At 31.4% G+C, this 21,132-nt stretch overlaps 1 protein-coding gene and 1 long non-coding RNA gene across 2 annotated transcripts in view; one reads left to right on the top strand and one right to left on the bottom strand.

Annotated features, from left to right (window-relative positions):
* Positions 1-21,132, top strand: part of LOC132923415 (autophagy-related protein 16-1) — a 154,966-nt gene that overhangs the window by 83,788 nt on the left and 50,046 nt on the right. The window lies entirely within an intron of this gene.
* Positions 1-21,132, bottom strand: part of LOC132923416 (uncharacterized) — a 38,198-nt gene that overhangs the window by 10,099 nt on the left and 6,967 nt on the right. Inside the window, exon 2 of the long non-coding RNA XR_009661172.1 lies at positions 4,721-4,881. This is a non-coding gene — a long non-coding RNA (uncharacterized LOC132923416). The remainder of the gene's footprint in view (positions 1-4,720; positions 4,882-21,132) is intronic.

The following is a 21,132-nucleotide window of genomic DNA, read 5'->3' as shown; positions in this document are numbered from 1 at the left end:
GATTGCGTGGGTCCTACGGGTAAACATTTACAACACTTTAATGGGAATAATAGTTGTGTTGCCGTCAAACCGAGCTACAGATTATTCTAAATCGCAGACGGTTTGCGTTTTTATCGCACGACAATCGTATGTGCATGAGATGCACAGCGCCATAATTGCAGGAAATCGTCTACGATTTAAAAAAAAAAAAAAACATCTGTTTTGTGCTACTCGACTGGTAAACTGAAATCAGTTATTTAAATCAGCCAGTGTCAAAACAGCTTATGTTTTTCGGAGTGCTGAGTCGATTCCGATTTTAAACTGTATAATAATATATTATGTTATACCTACGTAAAAAGGTTATACATGTATACATCATGTCATATTTAATATTGTTATATTTTATTCTATTTTCGATTGGTAAAGCTTTCCCTGACATTATAATATATAGTATGCTATCTCGTCGATGTAGCAGCGGTTGGTCAGGTGGGTTTCGAAAATGACTACATGTATAGACCGTCGTCTGAACAAATCGTGTCAAAAGTGACATCAACACACTCGCATTATAATAATATGTGATTCGCGAATTCCAACATATTTTGGAACAAAAACGCGTCGGATCGGTCGGCGAGACTCTCACATCCAGACTCCGGTCGACAATATACGCGCATACGTGTACAATATATATATATATATATACTATATAGGTATACCGCAAATAAGACTCCTCGTCGTATTGAACGAGCGAGTGTGCCACTCGGAGTCATTGTGTGTGTCCGAGTAGTGTGCGTTGCGCAGTTGTCCAGACAATTACCCGGAGAACGCATTAAGGGCACGCTGGAGATTATCCCGATCACACGCGGCCGGACCCAGAAACGGTTTCTAGTTTCGAATGCGATTATTTGTATACGTATAATATATAGGTACGTGTGTGCATTATACACCATACGCGCGCGTGTACACTGCACTGGTTTTTCACAATAGCTGCGTTAGCGCGTTCGATTAATCCTTTCTCGCCGTCCGACAATAATGATAATAATGATTATTATTATTATCGTGTCTGTCTGGCGATTGATGCACAGGAGACGTTACGTCTCGTCCGTCTGCAAAGAATAATACGCGACACACTGGAAAGTGGTCTACTATACACTCGAGCACGCGCGTCACGTCGTGTATCCTAATATAACAATAATTGTCTTGAGGTCGCGTAGTGGTCACAACTTTGCAAGTTTTCCGTTTCGGTGACTCTTCACCAGCAGACGATTATATGCAGAATATACTGTTATATTCAATAATTGAATACCAATATTTATGTTTTCGATAAACTACCCATCGTGGTTATTACTATTTAAATATATATATAATATATTATGCGTGTATGACTGTGTGTCCCTTGTAGGCATACTTATTGTAGGAAAAACATTTATGTGTAAATTATCATGGTATTATAAAATATCACGTTGTGTCATGGTGCAGTTTATTAATTTTTAGTTTCATTCATAATAATTGTATTGATTTTACAATGATTTTTTTTTTTTGTATCTGCAAACCTGAAAACACATTTTTAGCAGAACAATATATGAAAATTCTCAATAATTTTATATATATTAAAATAATCAATTGATGGGGAGAGAAGGATGAACATTTGTTAACATTTTAATATTTATTATTATTATGCAATAATTGTTTGAAATCGTTTTTCATCATTTAATGATCTACCACTAAATTCAAATTTTACATATTTATGGCAGTAATTACTCTTCAATGATGAAATACAATCGTTAATTACGACTATAAAGACAAGTGACAATTACTTTAATTTCTTTTTCATTATTTTATTTCCGATTAAATTAAAAGTATATATTTGATTAATTATATTTTTTATAAATTTGAGATAATTAAATTCTTACAAATTCAATACAATTTTTGAATTTATATATTATAATTTAGGATTATGTAAGAAACACATTTAAAATGTTAACATCTTTCAGACGTAATAAAATTTAGCTATGATTTTTTTTTTTATATTTTACTTTCTATATTTATCAAATAAATAACACAAAGTTTATAATTATTATCATATTAAATTAGATGTTTAGGATGTGTGACTATATAGGTGTTTAATTTGAAGAACACGGTGTTTATAACTTCAGATATATACGGTAAAACAATAATTCTTAATTTATTAAGTTTCAAGTTTACCACCACTGTCATCGGTATGTTGACTCTTCAAACATCCTTGACAATGACACTGTTCGGGAAACTTAAGAGTGTACGTTATTATTTTCAAACGCGTTTAAGCGATAGTACAACGTCGGAAATATTAGATAATATTATGTAATATGCAATCTATGAAATTTATACTGCATCCATATTCCATACACTTATTCGCAAGACTTTCAGATATTTGACAAAAATATCCGACTTTTTTAATTTGATTTTGTTTTTCGATCTTCCGAAATACACAGTTTCAGCCGTTTCAAGTATACATACCATCGGAATTTGGACGTTAGATGCATATATTGCTTATATTATATTATTACCATAATATATGATTACTAGTTATATAATAATATTATGTAGCCCCCTATACAAGGCTATGACCGCTTGCGCTTGATGACCGCAAGACAGTAATATATTGCAAGTTCACATGATGATGGTATGCAATCAAAAAATTATTTCGTCACGTCAAATCATATTTTTGTGGTTGGTTGTGTATAATATTAATACTATTCGGTAAATGTACAGTAAGCACACGATATTTTTGAAATAAGTAAACTTCTAGTATACGTGCATAATTTCTGTCGACGTCATTTACTCAAGATAAAAACGTATGTACTGTGGCGTAATCAAAAAATCAACAAGTAATAGAAGTGCTCGGATCTAAGCCACAATAACCCGGAAAATGTTTTTATTTTAATATGTTTTATTATTGGCGTTTTGACAAACTGTAGTAATTTTTTATTTATAATAGCGTTCAAAAGCTAGAAAAGCTAGTAGTTTGTGGCTTGACCATCCTTTATCACTTCCATTCTTCTTACATAATTTGAAATGAGAACACTATTGCTCCGATATTTTATATAATATATTCGGCATTCGTACCAATATTACGTACCTATTTGAATGTACAGAATATCGGTTAAGTATCAAAATGTTTTAATGGTTTTAATAACAAAAAATTTTGAGTTACAAAAAAATAAATACTTTTCGCAATAATGTGTGAATAATACACATTCACCGTTAAAATTATAAGTATCTCGTAAAAAAATTTTATTACGTTTTTTTCTCAGATCTGTAAATTAACTTAAAGGTGCCTACTTAAACAAATACGGTTTCAGAAACGTTCATATTCCGACTAAATTTCTCAAACATATTTATATATACCTAATAACATGTTTATGGTATGGTATATAACTGCTAAAGTACCCATATAAGTACAACTGCAGTCGCGTGGGTTTGGCGGCGGAATTGTTTATAAAAGCATTAAAAATAAGATATCAATTTTGATAACGATAATTACGCTCGTCGTTAGCCGACTTATTATGTATTATATTTTCGACAACTGCCGCGCGTACACATATTATATATAAATATAAAACCTCGTTACGCGTAGTATATACAATATATATTATTATGTAGTGCACATCCGAGTAGGATCGTCCGAAGCATAATAAACTTTCGGCGGCAGGCATGTGCTAATAACAGAGTGAATTATACGAACTTCTCTGTGGAACTAATCGGAAGGGATCGTCTTTGTATATAGCGTAATATTGAACGTATTTACATTTAGCACTAGTGCAGTCGTTAAGGACATTTTAACAATAAGGGCAAATATAATACAGAACTAACCTACGGTTACCGGGTTATTATTAATCAAAACACGGATATATTTTTAAAAAAAGTATATAATAATAACGAATTATACTTAATCTAGATCTAGAACATCCGACTAATCTCCTAATAACCCGTCCGTTATTATATTATATCCTTCCGTCACATAACAGGTACTATAATATAGTATATACTATAATATACAGTAGTAAAAATAATAAACCATCACGAGAAATTGGAAACTAAAAATAAAATAAAATTAACATATCATCTATAGTAAGACTAGATAAACAGCGTGTAAATTATAATGTATCATGTTGAAACTACCCGGTTTTGCCTATAATCAAGTATTTTATGACATTTCATATTTATAATTTTTTTTATGCATTTAATCAAAATCAGCATTTTTAAAACTATAAACTTTAATCCAGGACTTTTTTACGTTCCGAGACTTATCTTTGGACGTATGGCCACCCAATACTAATCACTCGTTTACAAATAAATTTATTTTTTTTTTAAATTACACATTTAATGCAAACATCTTTAATAGATATTTTACACACATTAAACTATACATGTTAACATATCGAATAACGATGTATATAAACATAAGTTCTTGCCTACTTGATGATGTATTACTTAGTTATTAATGTATGTGCAGTTTACCTCACGATAAACTCGACGCACACGTTTAAATTTGCATATAGACTATTATAATATTATATGCAATTCTTAATGTGCAGTAATGCACTTCTGCATATTATGTTATTTCGCTATTCGCTATACTCAAGAAAAATAAATAATATACAGAATATCAAAATATTTGAATTCCGACTCCAGAAATAATTATTATAATTTATAAGTAATTGAATCACGTCTACTAATAGTAATAATAATAAATATTATGCACCTTATGCGGGGTTCGTATCAACTTTAAACATATTTGCTCCACTGCCGTGTACATACGTTCAAGACAGACAATTTAATGATTCCAGAATCATTGGCCGAATCACTCAATCTGCAGAACCCCATTCTGTCTCCATCACTATTAAAATCGTTACGGATACCAATCTACAAAATAAAATAAGCATTTTCATATAGTTGTATCTTATCTGATTATTAAGTAGTTCATATCATCACATTATCATAATGTATGTGTATTATGTAATCCATTTGTATGTAAATATATCTGTGAATCTCAGGGTTAATTTAAATAATAATAATAATAATAAACAATATAGGATAGGCGTGGGTAGCAGAGATGTTAATAATAATGTCCGAAAACAATAACGACTAAAAAACGGCAATTGCAGTTTCCTTCGAATGTTATTTCAATTGCTTTAGTCTACAACACTATGCATAGGGTATTAGGCGTGTACTGTACTAAAAGCGTTAAAAAAAATTCATATTAAAATCGTATTAGGGTCGCCTCCTCCGCAGCGACGACCGGTATATACTGCAGCACATTCCTATTCTAACGGTACATATATAATATAATATATTATATATCGCCGCCGCCCCGGAGTCATTTCGAACTTGAAGTATTATTATATTATTATATTGTACCCGCGCGCTTGTTATATATATGGTTGCTAAATTATTGTTTTATAAGAACCGCGGTATCCGATTACCATATAACAGGTACACACTGGGTATGCCAACCGGTTGCAAGGAGATACTACGCACGACATCGTATCGACGTATAAGTTTCTGTTCGGTGGATAGACTTCCGAAAGGGTACGCCTTACAGCTGTATATGTATGATATCCATATGAACGGACAGTACCCAAAATATATACGTACTTTAGCGACCAATGATATATAAACGTATATATAGGTCAACGAATTGTGCGACGTAGGTATACTGCAGCAATTTGTGTAATCCGTCTAGTTTTTTACAATACTAAAATATACAATGTATTGATCTGTTCAACGCGCTTTAAGCCTTTTACTTGAACGCATAACAGGCAAAAGTCGTCTTTTAAAAATCTAAAACTTGTCATTATAAAAAAGTAAACCTAAGATTTATGGATTATATATGTGGCAGCCTTACATTTTAAATTGGTTATCGACATGTACCCCATGATATATTATCATATCATATTATTATAATGTATAATATTACTAATCATTATTCTTGTATAAAAGTGCATTTGATGTCCCACTATATTTATTAAATTTATTTTATATTAGGTGAATCGATTTCCTTCGTATAAGTTACAATATATAATAATCACGTCCGTTTTAATCGAATTGCATTCGAAGACATTAATTGTCTCAGTATAATATGTGTGTGTATAATATATTATTTTCTTTTCATTATAAACAGGTTAGTATACTTATGTTGGTGCACAAATACATGTGCTCATGCTATCGTCGTCGTCGCCACCGTCGCGTCGTCGTCGTCCGTATATAATATAATAATACGATGACGGTTGGTCGACGTAGCAGTCGCCGTCTCTGGACGAATGATAATGCATAAAACGTGCGTTTTATATTTTAATGCGGTCAATAATAATAATATAATTATTTCTCGACAAAAAAAATAACAAAACAAAACGAGTACCTATCCCGATTTACGTCATGTAATGAGATCGTCTACAGAGCTGCAGGTCAGTTCGATTTAATTATATTTTAGAACATGCATACGCGTAATAGGTAATAGACAATATAATTTTTTATTTTTTCAATAATATAATAATATTGCACTTGGTCTAAATTGTACAAATAATGTTTAAACACTACGCGTGGTCAATATGCATAAAATATTTCACGTTTGCGGTGTATGAAACTACTGTTGAATTTTTCGGACATCACTTTACGGTGATAAATTGTATAGGACATCGGGAAAATAAATTAACAAATATATAACCCGATACGTTTTAAGGTGTTGGATAGACTAATATAGGTAGGTTAGGTTAGGCTGTCTATCTATGATCGAAAGCACTATTGCGTCTATTAAATGATTTTGCGGAATAGATCGGGCTATCTCAGAAACACGAAAAATAATTTATAATGATCTTTCTGGAACGTAGAAAAAACCTGTATTCCGTATAGGCACTTACACAATAGCAAGGTTTTTTCCCCAATGAAAGTTTATCCCAACCATCTAAATTACTACTTAGATATTGTGTACAGTTTAAGCGAATTTAATTTCGCTGCAAATTACATGTGTTTGTCTTGGCCCAAATTACAGTTTTTCATAAATTCGTATTTCACATTACCAACGATTACATGATGGTTACACACATAGATACAACGTTTTGGTTTTGGGTCAAATTCGGTGCAAATCACTTGTGTCGAGTCGCTGTCGTAATACCACCAGTAGCCAGTAGGTGTGGTTGCGGAAAAACAGCTTTTCATGCGACGTGTACAGGTTGTCAAAGTTTCACCTAACCCTCGCCGTTTTTGTTTCCCATTATTTTCCCAAAATTGTATTTAAAAATTAATAATCCGTAAAATTCTATTAACAGGAGACTAAACTAATCGGTAAAACTGCACCCTATGGCCTGTACTGTAGAACCTGCCAATATATATTTGTGTTGCATTTGTTACCATATGCACACTTATCCATAGCTATATATATACATTGGTCACAATGTACATTGACTGTACACTGTATATCATGTACGCGAGGAGCGGAGCTAAACGGATAAATTGGTAGAAAAAATGTACACCACACGCGGCTTGTATATTGGTATATATAAGTACCTATATATATATATATGTATACAATATCGAGCTTAATGCCACAGGAGAGTCGCGTGAGAACGGCAGCGGTGTTCGCGAGCGATACCGATCTCATTATTAGTTTTTCTTTTTTTTGTCGATCGATCGTTAATTAAAAATTTCCCGTAACCGCGTGCGAAATAATATGCGTAAAAAACCCATAGGTACCCGTGCGATAAATATCCGTTTTTTTTCTTTTTTTCTTTTAGTCCGTCTTTAGACGTGCACGTGCAGTACACACACACACACACACACACACATTCTGAGCCGCCGCCGTTGCAAAGTCACACATTTTCACCGGGCACGCCCAAAACTATATGAACATTATATTTATATATAGAGAAATAAATACTTACAATGACCTAGTCTTGTTTATTATTATGTCTAGAAGCTTAACGCATTTATTTTACAGAAATATTGAATGACAAATTATTGTTCATAGACCATAAGAGCGAGACAAACTGCATGTATGTATGATTATATATAAGTGTGTATTGGTTGGTGCTGATGTGAACCTCTAATACAAAATAATATTTATTCTTCGTTTTTGTCACTGTCACATTTTTAAAGCGTAATAACACTATTTTAAGTCACAACGCAATTCAATAGTTAACAAAATGTATCGATTATCGACGATATAAATAGTTTGAAAAACAAAGAAAAATAATTATCTAGGTAATGGTTTTATTTTATTTATTGTATTTTGTTCTTTTTGTTTTTTTTTTGTTATATATCTGCAGCAGCAACGAAAATTTTAAATTATAAAAAATGCACAGCTACGTATGTGCATACAATTAAATTTGTAAATAAATTATTATTTCATATTCCTTTGTAGATATAGGACATCTTGTTGAATTTGAATAGTTTAATTGTAGCGATGAGTCCCGGACTGAAGATTATTTGTAGGCGAATAGAGGAAAGGGTTTCTTTCACTCTCTTCTTAGATACTGTGGCATTTGGTAAGGCGTTTTCCGTTTATTTTTCAAAAAATATGATATAATACATTAGTTTTCTTTGCTGCCACGCCCGTTTTAATTTCACTAGCAGTCCGATTGTATTCTTCTCATTTATCGCTATAGTTATTAATAAATTATTTTTTTGTTTTCATTTTAGTAAACTGCAGGAATTAATTGTGAAAGCAAAATTGTATTTATTATCTATTCCTTTTTTATGACTAAGCATTTCTTAACTATAGCGAAATTTCTTTTTATAGGTATAATTTTTCTAAGGTAACGCACGAGTGTGATTAAAAAATGAATTGAATTGAAATTTTAGCAGACAAAATAACAGATTTTAAAAGATGCAAACATATTTTTATAAATGATAGTTTATATTTGGTGAAATATGTATATATGTATGTGAATACTTTGTCTAATAGAAACGGAATTATTTCTTCAGAAATTTGTTTTTCACGTATTTCCATTTCGATTGAAAACATTCATACGATTTTCATTTACCTGATGCTTTCTCACGAATAAAATATTTTAGTCGTTTTAATCTCACGCTTGCATTTGAACGTAAACCAAATTTGGGACGCCTGTTGTACCTATCATACCTGTACCTATATAATATACCACCACGCAAGCTATTATAATATACGCGTTTTATAATATAAGATTATAGTGTTTCCGGAAATATATTTATAACGCTCGTACACACACTAAACAGTCGGAAGTATGTTGACCGCTCGCACATATTATAATCGCATTACAATCGTGAATGACCACGATGTGAACTATTTAGTATTATATTACCATTTACCAAGGATCGTAACGTGGTTATTACGGGCAATAAAACATAAACTAAATAATATATATATATATATTCATATTATGTGTATATACATATTATATTGTTAGCGTTTATGACCGTATGTATTTATGTGTACTATGTGTGTACGCACCGGTTTATATTGTTTTATCGAAAATTGAAAATTTCCATGGGAAATAATTTGCGTAAACGAGATCATTGCAATTTACACACACTCATTATACATTATGTACGTTTTTCGTTTATTATGCGGTTTTGGCAGCGGTGAGATTATTATATTATACGAATGTAATATATTTAATGTATCATCGTTTATTATAAAAGCGCATCTGAAAAATGTATACATACCAAAATATATTAGGTATTTAGTACGTAATATGGTGAAATAGCTGGCTAAACGTCATTAATAAGTCTTTGATATAATGACTTTTGTTCATAATAGATTTTTATTTTATTTTTATTTACAAGCTATATAAAGTACCGTATTATAAGCTATAAGTAATATATACATTTTATTTAAGAAAAAAATGAAATAAAGTACACATGATCAAAGAAGATATTCATTGATATAATTTTACAAATAAACATAGGTTATGTATGACTAGCTATATCTAAGTAATAGAAATAATATCAAAGTAAATTATTTATATAACTGAGTTCAATTACATTTATTTGTATATGGATAATAATTAGATAGATTCAAATTTTTCTAGATTATACTTGTTTTTAGTCGATACAACCCATAGGATACATTTTATTCAAAAAGGTTTGAATGATAATGTAATTTTTTATATAATTATTTTCAAAGTTTAAATGTTTTATAAAATATGGCTATTATGTTGAGGTCGTGAGAGAAAGTTCGATCACTAACATACCACAGTATTGGTTCTGAAATGTATCGACTGAAAAGATTAATTAGTTTTTACATTAAAATTTTTAGATATACTCTCCGAAATAGGATGCTATTATACATTATGAAGTCAAAAAGAATGATGAGTGTTTTTAGTTTATTTATTTATTTTAATTTTATTGTTTTACATATTTATAAGATTAGTTATATTTGGAAACTAAATTTAAGTACAGCGGATAAAAATAAAAATGATTACATAATATCAGTACTTATTATAGTCGATCACACCTGCATACATAAATCCACAGCATCCTACAATTTAAATTAGGTGATGATTATATTGCCGTTCTATTGACCGATGGTAGGCCACGGCCACAGCGTGTATTAGTAGATATGTGTTATCATAAAGAAATAGTCTATGGCGCTTCGAACGAATGACAGCACTCCAAATATATTGGAGCAGCAAAAGTGCGATGAACGCGTTGTTATATAGTATAATATATGTAGGTATATATACATATAATCATTTATCATATTATATATTTTATTTTTGGTGCAGTGGAAGAAAAATAAAACTCCAATGAAACGTTGTTGTCGCCCGATATTAATAATATTTTATTATTGAAAAAAAAAACACGATATAATATTATTATTATATATATATATATATATATATATATAGGTACATACACCTAAATCGATTTCGCCCATTGTGCTGTCCGTTTTGGAGACATCGCATCCGCGCACACGCCACACACACAGTGCAATTTCGTACATATTATTATAACGTGCGCGCATAATACGCCGCGACATGGCGCACACTCTTCGTCTCAAATATATGTATACATAATAATATTATTATCGTCAACGTTGCCGCCCATATTATTGTTCCGATTATTTTTATACATGCGATAATTTTTTTTTTCTTTCGTTTTCTCCGTCCATTACCTTTTGATATGCGCACATGCATATAATATAGGTATGCCTACTGTGTCTAGCGTATATTATATGTTATATATATATAAAGACGCGTGCGAATTGCCGACACCACGTCGGAGACCAACGCAGAAGAAGAAGAAGAAGAAAAAGGCATTCTCGGTTTATGTCACGCGCGCGTTCCAACACGCGCGTCCTCCGCGGACGACGACTATTCGATACCTATATTTTATTGATATCTATTATATTGGCAGCCGCCACCGCTACATACATACATGCAATAATAATCGATATTCGGTTTTACCACTGTCCGCTTATTTACGGTTCATTTATTCCTTCACGTTTTACATCTTATCATTATCCTGCTATATAGGTACGAATAAAAAGGGTGATGGTGGTGGTCAAAGGTAGACGAATGTACATATGTTTATACTATAATAGATATAGATGGTTTGGCCTCTATAGTTTGGAATAATATACAGACGGATTGTTTATACGCAGTGAACTTAACTCTGTACACAGTATATAGATATATCGTGGAGTGTTTGATGAGTTATCGCGTGTGGATCCGAGTATGTTCAAAAGACTTTAACGCTCGAACATACGCACTTCAGTGATCGGTAACGTATACACAGAATAGACGAAAATTCAAATATACTTGCGAGAATAACCATGTAACTAATTATTATTATTATTCAGTGAGGGTGGAAAGGTAGTTTTCCGAGTCCCGGGACTAACGTCATTCGGTGTGTGAGTGGGTGGGTGGATAGGTGACAACCGGTAAATGGTTGGAGTACTGGAGTATTATTAGGTACTATTATTACTAGTAGCAGTGTCTGGCGGAATAGTATTAATGAACGACTTAGATACTCATTTATGTACATTTTAAAGAAGGAGACTCATTTCTACAGGCTAGTTACTCTTTAACTTGGTGGATTGGTGGGTGCAGGATATAATTCTAACGAAACTCATTAGATAAATTTTATCTCACGCTGCCGCACTATTTTTTATTTATTGGGATTATAAGCTTCAACATTTGAGATCATTTTACCCTGCAAATGCACATATTAGGCTTAATGTTATGGGATTGAGGGATACCTTACTTATTAATTTATTAAGTGACACCCTCGAAAGGTAAATTTATGTTGAAAAGTTGAAGGAGTTTAATAGTATAATATAATATAATATTATAGCTAATATTGATTATTATTATATCGACAACATGCTTTGACTTTTAGGAGTATGGACGTATAATTATAATACTATATACATATATATAGTATGTTAGACAGTTTCGTTACGCATAAACCTTTACGAGTTCTAAGTCAAACATATATGCACATGAAATTTATAAAGGCGAAAATCGATATTTGAGATTGTCATAATTATTTATTAATACATGATTTATATCTACCGCACAGAATGTACAGCTCATAATATGAGTTCATTTCTAACACGTTATTATAATGTAATATATTATGTGTTATTGTACCGACACTCTCGTAATTATATAATTATAATGTATCATTGTACTTATGTATAGTTATTACGAATTACGATGCAAACATTGGACGCATAATAATTCTCATTGTATAAGACATATCATGAATTCACACACCATGTATATAACGAGCTCCTAAATTTCGAGCAATTATTTTGTATTTAACAAATTCTTTGTACCTATATGTATATATATAGTGTATATATTATGATACTGTGATGTATAGTTTCCTCGTGTCTTCTACCTATGTGCTCTGTTTTATAATTGTTTTTATGTATTCTACTTATATATATATATATACGTATTATATACATTAAGTGGTCAAATGTATTTGATAAATTCATACGCTTGAATGTTATACGCGAGCGTGTTTTCAGTTAATATATTTGCTGTATTTATTTGTATTATAGTGATGCAGCCGCCAAAACTTGTAGAATATTGTTATAGCAACCTGATTATTCTCTTATTTTTAAACATATTGTACTCACAAATACTATACACCATTCGTGATGCCGCGGTCTTGGCCGAGAAATTAGCAAAACTAAATATAAAAAATAATAATAATAAAACGAAGGAAACTGCGTCCGGACAAAATATAATGTGTGATGATCAGATAAATCAACGGGCTTCGTCGTCTCGCTGGTTATTTCTCAACGTTATTTCCCGTTTAAACCGGTGATTTGCATTATTGAAACGGAGATTTAACGTGCGGGCGTGCAGCGCAGTGTCTGACCATATATAATATACGAAAGCGTATATATTATAATATATGTTATGTACCTCTACATTAAGTAAGGTGCGAGATAATGCTCTGCGACGGTACAATATATTATAATATAATGAACGATGTCGAGTTTTTAAAATTTTTCTCTTCCAAACATGTAATATACCGCACGAGACGCGACCGAGGTATACCAATATATTATACTATAATATAATATATTGGTATGCGACAAACTCACGTATATATAGTTATAATAAATGTCGCACGATTTAAGTAGTATCACTTGTTTTTAACCGATCGATTGGCACAGTGCGCGCAAATTGCATCGTTTATCAATATTCTGCAAATATAATAATATATCATTCGATGGTATATATAATATATTATAAATATGGTTATTTTATTAGATGCGCTGTTATTGCTACGTATTAAATTTCAATGATAAATCGATCGATATTTTTCGTCGATCGTTTATCATTATAGAACGATCGATTGGCGCATTCACACATTCACGCTCGCGCGCGCGCTGGTAACAAAAGTGTTGATCAGCCGTCAGCCGGCGATGACTCGCCAAAATATCGCATATTATAATTATCGGATACTGCTGCAGCAGCGCGCACGTATGCAATGATAATATTGCCGTGCGTGCCGGAGTCGTTGTGCGAATTCGTGGTCAGTTCAAAGGTCCTTTATACGCATTCACCTCGTATGGATACATTATATATTATATTATCGTGCGCTCTTCGTCCGATTTAAATTATAAACACTGGACACGGCCAATTATTGTGCACGTCACCCGACGACGATGATTTGGCAATAAATCGACGCGTTCAATGGGTTTTCTATATTAAACAGTAGCGTCGTATATATATTAATTGTTACTATATTATTAAATACGTGCAGCAGGTCCACGCTAATAATAATAGTGTTATTATTAATAATAATGGACTCGAAGTCAAAGTCTCGATCGGTTCAAATGCCAGTATATGTCTATATATAGGATTCATACACGTAATATATTATTATATATACATTGTATATGGACGTGAATATATATTTTCCACTGCGATCCCGCACAGTATGGACGAATCTCGTTGATCTCTGAAACGGTTTTTTTTTTTATATTTTCTACGCCCGACGGCAGCCGAGCACGTGCAGCACAGCTATTATAATATTATGTATAATATATTGTATTATTACAATATTATCGTATAATATATCGTTACAGTTATCCGGTGCTTTCGTTCGGCCGCGGGAAACAGGGGATCTAGCCATATTCGGCGTTTGCGTCAAACTCGAATTGGCGAGTTAAAACTAATATAATAATATATGTATGCTCTAAACCCTGGTTATCGATGTGCACTTCCTAAAATCGTGGCGATTGAGGTTTTCCAAATGTCGATAAACATGAAATAATACGTTATACTCGTCGGAGATTTTATATTGTATACGGCACGTATATTATATATTATATCGTATAAGTATTTATTCGAGTATGGGAGACTTTATAATGTACTTAATTGTAGACGTCGTCGTCGTCGTCATAAAACGCGGTCAGGCCCCCCCACACACACACACACCCGCGCGTGAGCCAGCCGTCGATTTGTCCGTTATTCGGCAAAATCGCAATCGTAGTCACGAATTGTTGGTACCTCATATATGCAAACGGCATACCTATACATATTATGTCGCCGTAATTTTCCAGAATCGCTTTAAACGACTCGTAAAAAAAAAACTATTCCCAAAAACTTTACTCGTTTTGTTACTATAATTAATGATGAACATTCTCACCGGGCGTATTTAATACGTTCTCAAAACTAAATAGTAAATAATATATAGGTACTGGGTGATTCTTTCATCAAACAAAACTGGTTTTTTAAAAATCTATTAAATCTATCGAATTTTGGACGATTTTGAGTTCTTAGTAATTAAAGCTTGGGATACTTGTATCATTCCACTCCTCTAACTTAAACTGTAAATACATATAACTCATTAGCACTCACCCAAATTTTGTTTTTATGTATCAAAATACTCCAAAAAACATTTTAGAATATTAAATTAAAAATGTAGTTTTATTTTGACTGAACATTTTGTATAATTTATTTTTTAAAAACGTTAATAGATTTTTAAATAACGATAGTTGTGCGCGTGTAACGAATTATTATAATAATATATCAATGCATATTACAATATATACACACACACAAATATATATATATATTATATATATAATGCTGCACGTGCATTTGATATCTGTTTTATACGAACGTGTACAATAATTTTTAGATGCTCGTAAAAGCGACTTTGTGTCACCATGTCCAGAAATGTAAGTCTATGTATATATCGTATGGTCGCATGTGAATATAATAACGTAAATAGGTACTACATATTTTAATAAAAAATCGTTAAAAAATACATAAAAAACGTGTCATGTATACCGCCGATACGACGACATCGAGTTTTTTCCACCGTGTTTATCACATCATGACGAGCCTCGTACTTAAATATATAATAATATAGGTACCGTATATTGTACACTGTGCAGGTACACGCACTGAAGTCTTGTACGCCTCCATACTTTCATACATGTATGTATAACATAATATATAACAATAATAATAATAGTAATAATGTGTATCGTCGAGACTCGGTCACGAAATTAGGTCTTCTACATCTCTGCCCACGATGAGACGCACATTAGACGATCGACTTTGATGGGCCGCGATCCCGAGACCGTTCTTATATCTACACACATAAACACGCGTGCACACATTTAATATATTTTTTGTGTGGCAGCCGTGTGCGTCTAATATATTTGTATTATCATTATTGGCTGTCGCGCACGCGACATTAATATAATAATAATAATAACACGCGCGCTTCTGTTTCGACACGCGTCACGTCGAGTATCTGCAGCGCACAGACTAGCCATGTGTGTATATATGTATAAAAAAAATTCTAAAATTACTTTCAGGTTATCGTTTGCGCGTGTCTGATGTTCAACGTCTGGCAAATTTGTCGCCGTGTATGGTATCCACGCGAAGTTCGTGATTTACGAATTTCCATTTTCGTAACGCGTACCTAATCTAATTTTCGAACCAGTATGTTTTCAGTTGATAAAGTGTTTATATCAAATATCATAGTTCTTAAAAATGATTTTAAAAACATTTTAAGTACAAACGATTTAACGTTTAATAATTATTATACCATGACCATTTTTATAAATAATTAATATTGACACTTAGGTATATTTAAATTACTAAAATGCTTAAATTAACATAATCACTATATATTCCCAATTAATTATCGTGTACAATATATTATCTTTAGTACACATAGTTCACTAAATAATTAACTGTAAAAAGAGAAAGTTTTAATTTGAAAAACAAAAGGTTATTGAATTTTCACAGGGCACTTTTTTTAAAGTATAAAAAATGTTAAGAATTTAAAAATATAATCTTTTAGTTTATTAAAAAGTTCTGAAAATGAAATTTTGAATAATTTCGTTATCGAAGAAGAAATAAGTGGATCATGCTAGGTGAATCACCCTGTGTATAGATAATACATATTATAATATACATCCTAGTATCCTACATCATTACTGTTTTATTAAATCATTTTACGCTATTTAAATCGTTCGTTCTATAGTCATTATCATCGTATAGTTTCAATTTTATATTCACCCATAGGCTATAATTATAAATGTATAATGTTATGAAACGAGTAAATTGTCCGGTGTTTTAAACTATATGTGTATAATGTATTTATAATATATATGGATATTTACTTTATTAGTTTTTAACAATAAAACAATATATTTAAAAAAAAAAAAGTTCATACGAATAATATGAATATCGATTTATGTAAAATATAATAATGTGCAGCAGCAATGATACAGAGAAAAAAAAAATTATATTTGTCGCTGACCCGTCCAGGTGTTCTAATTTCCTCGCCCACGCCACGGCCGCTACATTTTATTTGCTCCCGTACATATATACGTATATATATATAAAATACATCAGTATCGAATTATACGTGTACATGCGACGACAATATCCGTACTGTGTGTGGGGATATGGTTTTTACATACTAAAATCGTTATTATATTATATTTTATCAGTCGGTTTGCTCACATTTCTCGTTGTTACTGGACATAAACTCTTGTAGTAGGTACATAATTTATAATAATATGATTTATACACGTATAGTGAACATAACGCGTAGTACGTTGACGGTTTGGCTGTTTTATACGTTCGTTAATGCATTCGGATATCGTGTGTACAAAAACCCGATTCCGACGGGGCCGTGTTTAGCGAACCACCCACTGCATATTTCCATTATTATTATTATTATTATTATTAAAATAGTATTAATAACTCGACCGCGGGCATACGATGTTTATGATATAATAATATAATAGTATATAATCGCATATTATACGTGCTGCGTGTGCAATCATCATGCAGCACGTGTCCCGCGACTAATTAAAGATTTGTGTAAATGTGTAATTCCTATGATGTTTATAATTGACGCGCTGTTGCAGTTGTTTGTCGTAAAAGTCGAAGTGATCAATAGTGCGAATTACCCCGAATAAAATAAAGCACTTATAAACAATTGTTCACATTTTAAATGTTTTGGTGCAAATTTCTATTTTTTTACCACGAGAAAATTGTGAAAAACCATTTCAGTATGTATAATTTTGGTTTTAAAAATTACCATTTGTTTATTAAACAAGTATATATTGTAGGTATATGAATTCAATTGTTTATAAAATAATTGTTATTTTTTTGTTAAAAAGGTTTAAATCAGTATTTCTCAGAACAATGATTATGTGACTCTACACTAAAACAGTTAAGTCTACACTAGCAGTTTAGCTATTTTATAACTTGAAAAAAGTGACGATATCGTTAACACGTATTAAACATCATTGATGAGTTTAATACAATATATTAAAAATATAACGTTGTTGAATCGAATTAAAATAAAAATACGTAACATTATTTTTTTCATTTCTTATACGATCTATTTATACATATTTTTTTTAAATAATCAGTATTTTAGATTTTTATTGATTTTGACATATAGGTAACGGTGGTATTACGTGGTGTTAAATTTAGTATTTTATTTTGATAAGTCATGGCGCTATTTACTTTTGGGAATTAATTGTTTATAAGAAAGAAAATTACCAAGAAATGTGTAGTATCGCGGTGCAGGGTTTGATATCTAAATGCTTTTCTACGTCATTAGAGATTGAAACAAATTTAAACCTCAAAAAGTACTCATTCAAACTGTATCGTTTTTTGCTCTTTTTACTACTCGCGCGTTTTCAATAGAAAATTCGCGATCTTTGTTAAATATATTCCGCAGATTTTATTGGATATTAATACTATTATGTATTTATAGTAGTCGATGTTGCATCCACATAATTGCATATAAGTATTATATACTTACATACACTTATAATCGTATAACAAGTACACCTAGCTGTACTGCATTCCTCTTCTTTTGTACACGATGATTGCTTACACCACCTGACGCCGTACCGATATTTATTAATTACGCGGCGGTGTGTCAAAATGCTAAACGTATTCGCAGATATAATTATATACATATTATAATATTATACATGGCGGCGCCTTGTAATAACTATTAGTGCAGTGTGTTCGACGTGCTAACGACGCGTATTATCCATTGATTATAAATAGTATTAATAATCAATGGTTTTATGCGATGTATAATATTATGCATTACACTTCACTGAATCGTATGGACGTATGGACGAATGCAATGTATGCAAATAAATTATTTTAATTACAAAGGAATATTCAAGATTTTAGTTTACAAATCATTATTACGTTACCGTGTCCACTATTAAATACTGTTATTATACACATTTTATGTACGCCTAACACTGTATTTATAACCGATTGCGCGGAACCACAACCTATTACTGGACACCGGTATATTATATAGCAGAGGTATATAATTCGTTGAATTTAAATAAGACTTCGTATTTTTCCGTTTATAAACAACGCATATATGGTTCCTCGTCGATTAATTTATGAATATGGGAAGTAGCTATTCGGTTACGAGTTTGTACACTTTATTTTTTTTTTTTTACGATACATCATACTTATTATTGTATTTACTTGCGATGTTTGTGCGACTTCCGAAAGTATGTTAGTACATAATAAAACGTTATTACTATATAATAACGTAGCTACTCGACTGACGTGTTTGTTATCAGTTCCGCCAACAAACGTGATTAATATGATGAATAAAATATTTAAAAAAAACTGTCTTACTAAATTTTGTAATTATGCATGCGCCTTAATAGTATTCCGAAAACACCGTTTGTCATTTGATCGCACACATGCGATAATTGCAGACGTATATAATATATTAATAATTCAAATGTTTTTATTTTATTGCGTTTGACCTTTCAAACACGTTATATTTTATGATTTCTCTCTTATTTATATAAAAAAAAATATGTTTAAAAATAACGCATACAAAATACGGTATTAAGTCTAGTTTTGTTCGTGTTATATACGTACATTTAACTATACATGAATATTAATTGGCGTAATACGAAAGAGTCCGCGCCCTGTAAAATAACATGTGACTAACCATACTTCAGGTGTTATAATATAAACGTTTTTACAGTCACTTACTGTACGCATATATCGTAGTATATTTTTTTTAAATTTAAACTCGTCTCTTGGATTCTAGTGCGAATTAAAATATTAATCAGATCATTGGTGTTTCCGCGTACCTATATAATATAAAATGTACACCAGTTTATTGCCGCTTGTATATTATTATATAATTATCACCGCACGCATTATTTCGCATTCCTAGACGAGCCTATATATATAATATACACAGCAGATGATGCGATAAATATTTTTTTTTACTTCGTTTTACAGTTTATAGGCGTATTATGTATAGGTTAAGGTTACTTATATACCTTCTCGGTGAACGACTGGAGATCGTGTATAGTTTGTGTTTATTCCGAACATGTGTTTACAATCTCCGAGCCGTCATCTCTGGCTCTTTGCCGCTATATATACAAGCGTATTGGTCTTGAATACGGTAAAATCGAGGCGTCATTCGAACTCGTGTGTGTAAGACGGCTTTAATTCAATGGCAGATAAATAATAATATTTTATTTCCAGTAAGTTAACTTCGGAGCATTATAATGATATGTAAAATGTTTTTTTTCGATCGATTGTAATTTGTAATGTAATTGTTCGCCTACCGGAATCGTGTTAATGGGCTTTATTTAATAAGTGTATACCTACCTACACAGTGCTCCATTTTTAAGGTTTCAATTAATTTGTTTTCCCGTACACTACTCGCCACCCGTTTATGCGCGAGACGCACCCGTGGTCCGCGGGCCATAGTCGATCGTCATTCGAACTTAATATAATATTGTGTGGTTTTCTTTTTATTATATCGATATATTATGCATATTATATACAATACAAAATTCTATTTCAGCTCCATCATATTACTTTTAAATAATAACTTATATGTTCATCTAAACAATTAGTCAGATTGGCGTAGGCATTTGGACATTTTTGTAGATATTATGAAAATAGTTAGGTTTTAAATTAATTTTATAAAATTACCTTATTTAACTTTTAGTTATTAGTTTATTACTATGCATGTTTAAATAGATTATGTTATGTCTATAGTAAGTAGGTACGTTATCATAGTTTATATTTATATTTTTCGTAATCAAAATAATATAATGTTTTTTTTTTCAATTTACATTAATCAGTGGATAATCATTATATTATAATATAA

This window comes from Rhopalosiphum padi, chromosome 2 (genome assembly GCF_020882245.1).
Source record: "Rhopalosiphum padi isolate XX-2018 chromosome 2, ASM2088224v1, whole genome shotgun sequence".
NCBI classification, from domain to species: Eukaryota; Metazoa; Arthropoda; class Insecta; order Hemiptera; family Aphididae; genus Rhopalosiphum; species Rhopalosiphum padi.
This window is presented reverse-complemented; position numbering and strand designations above follow the sequence as displayed.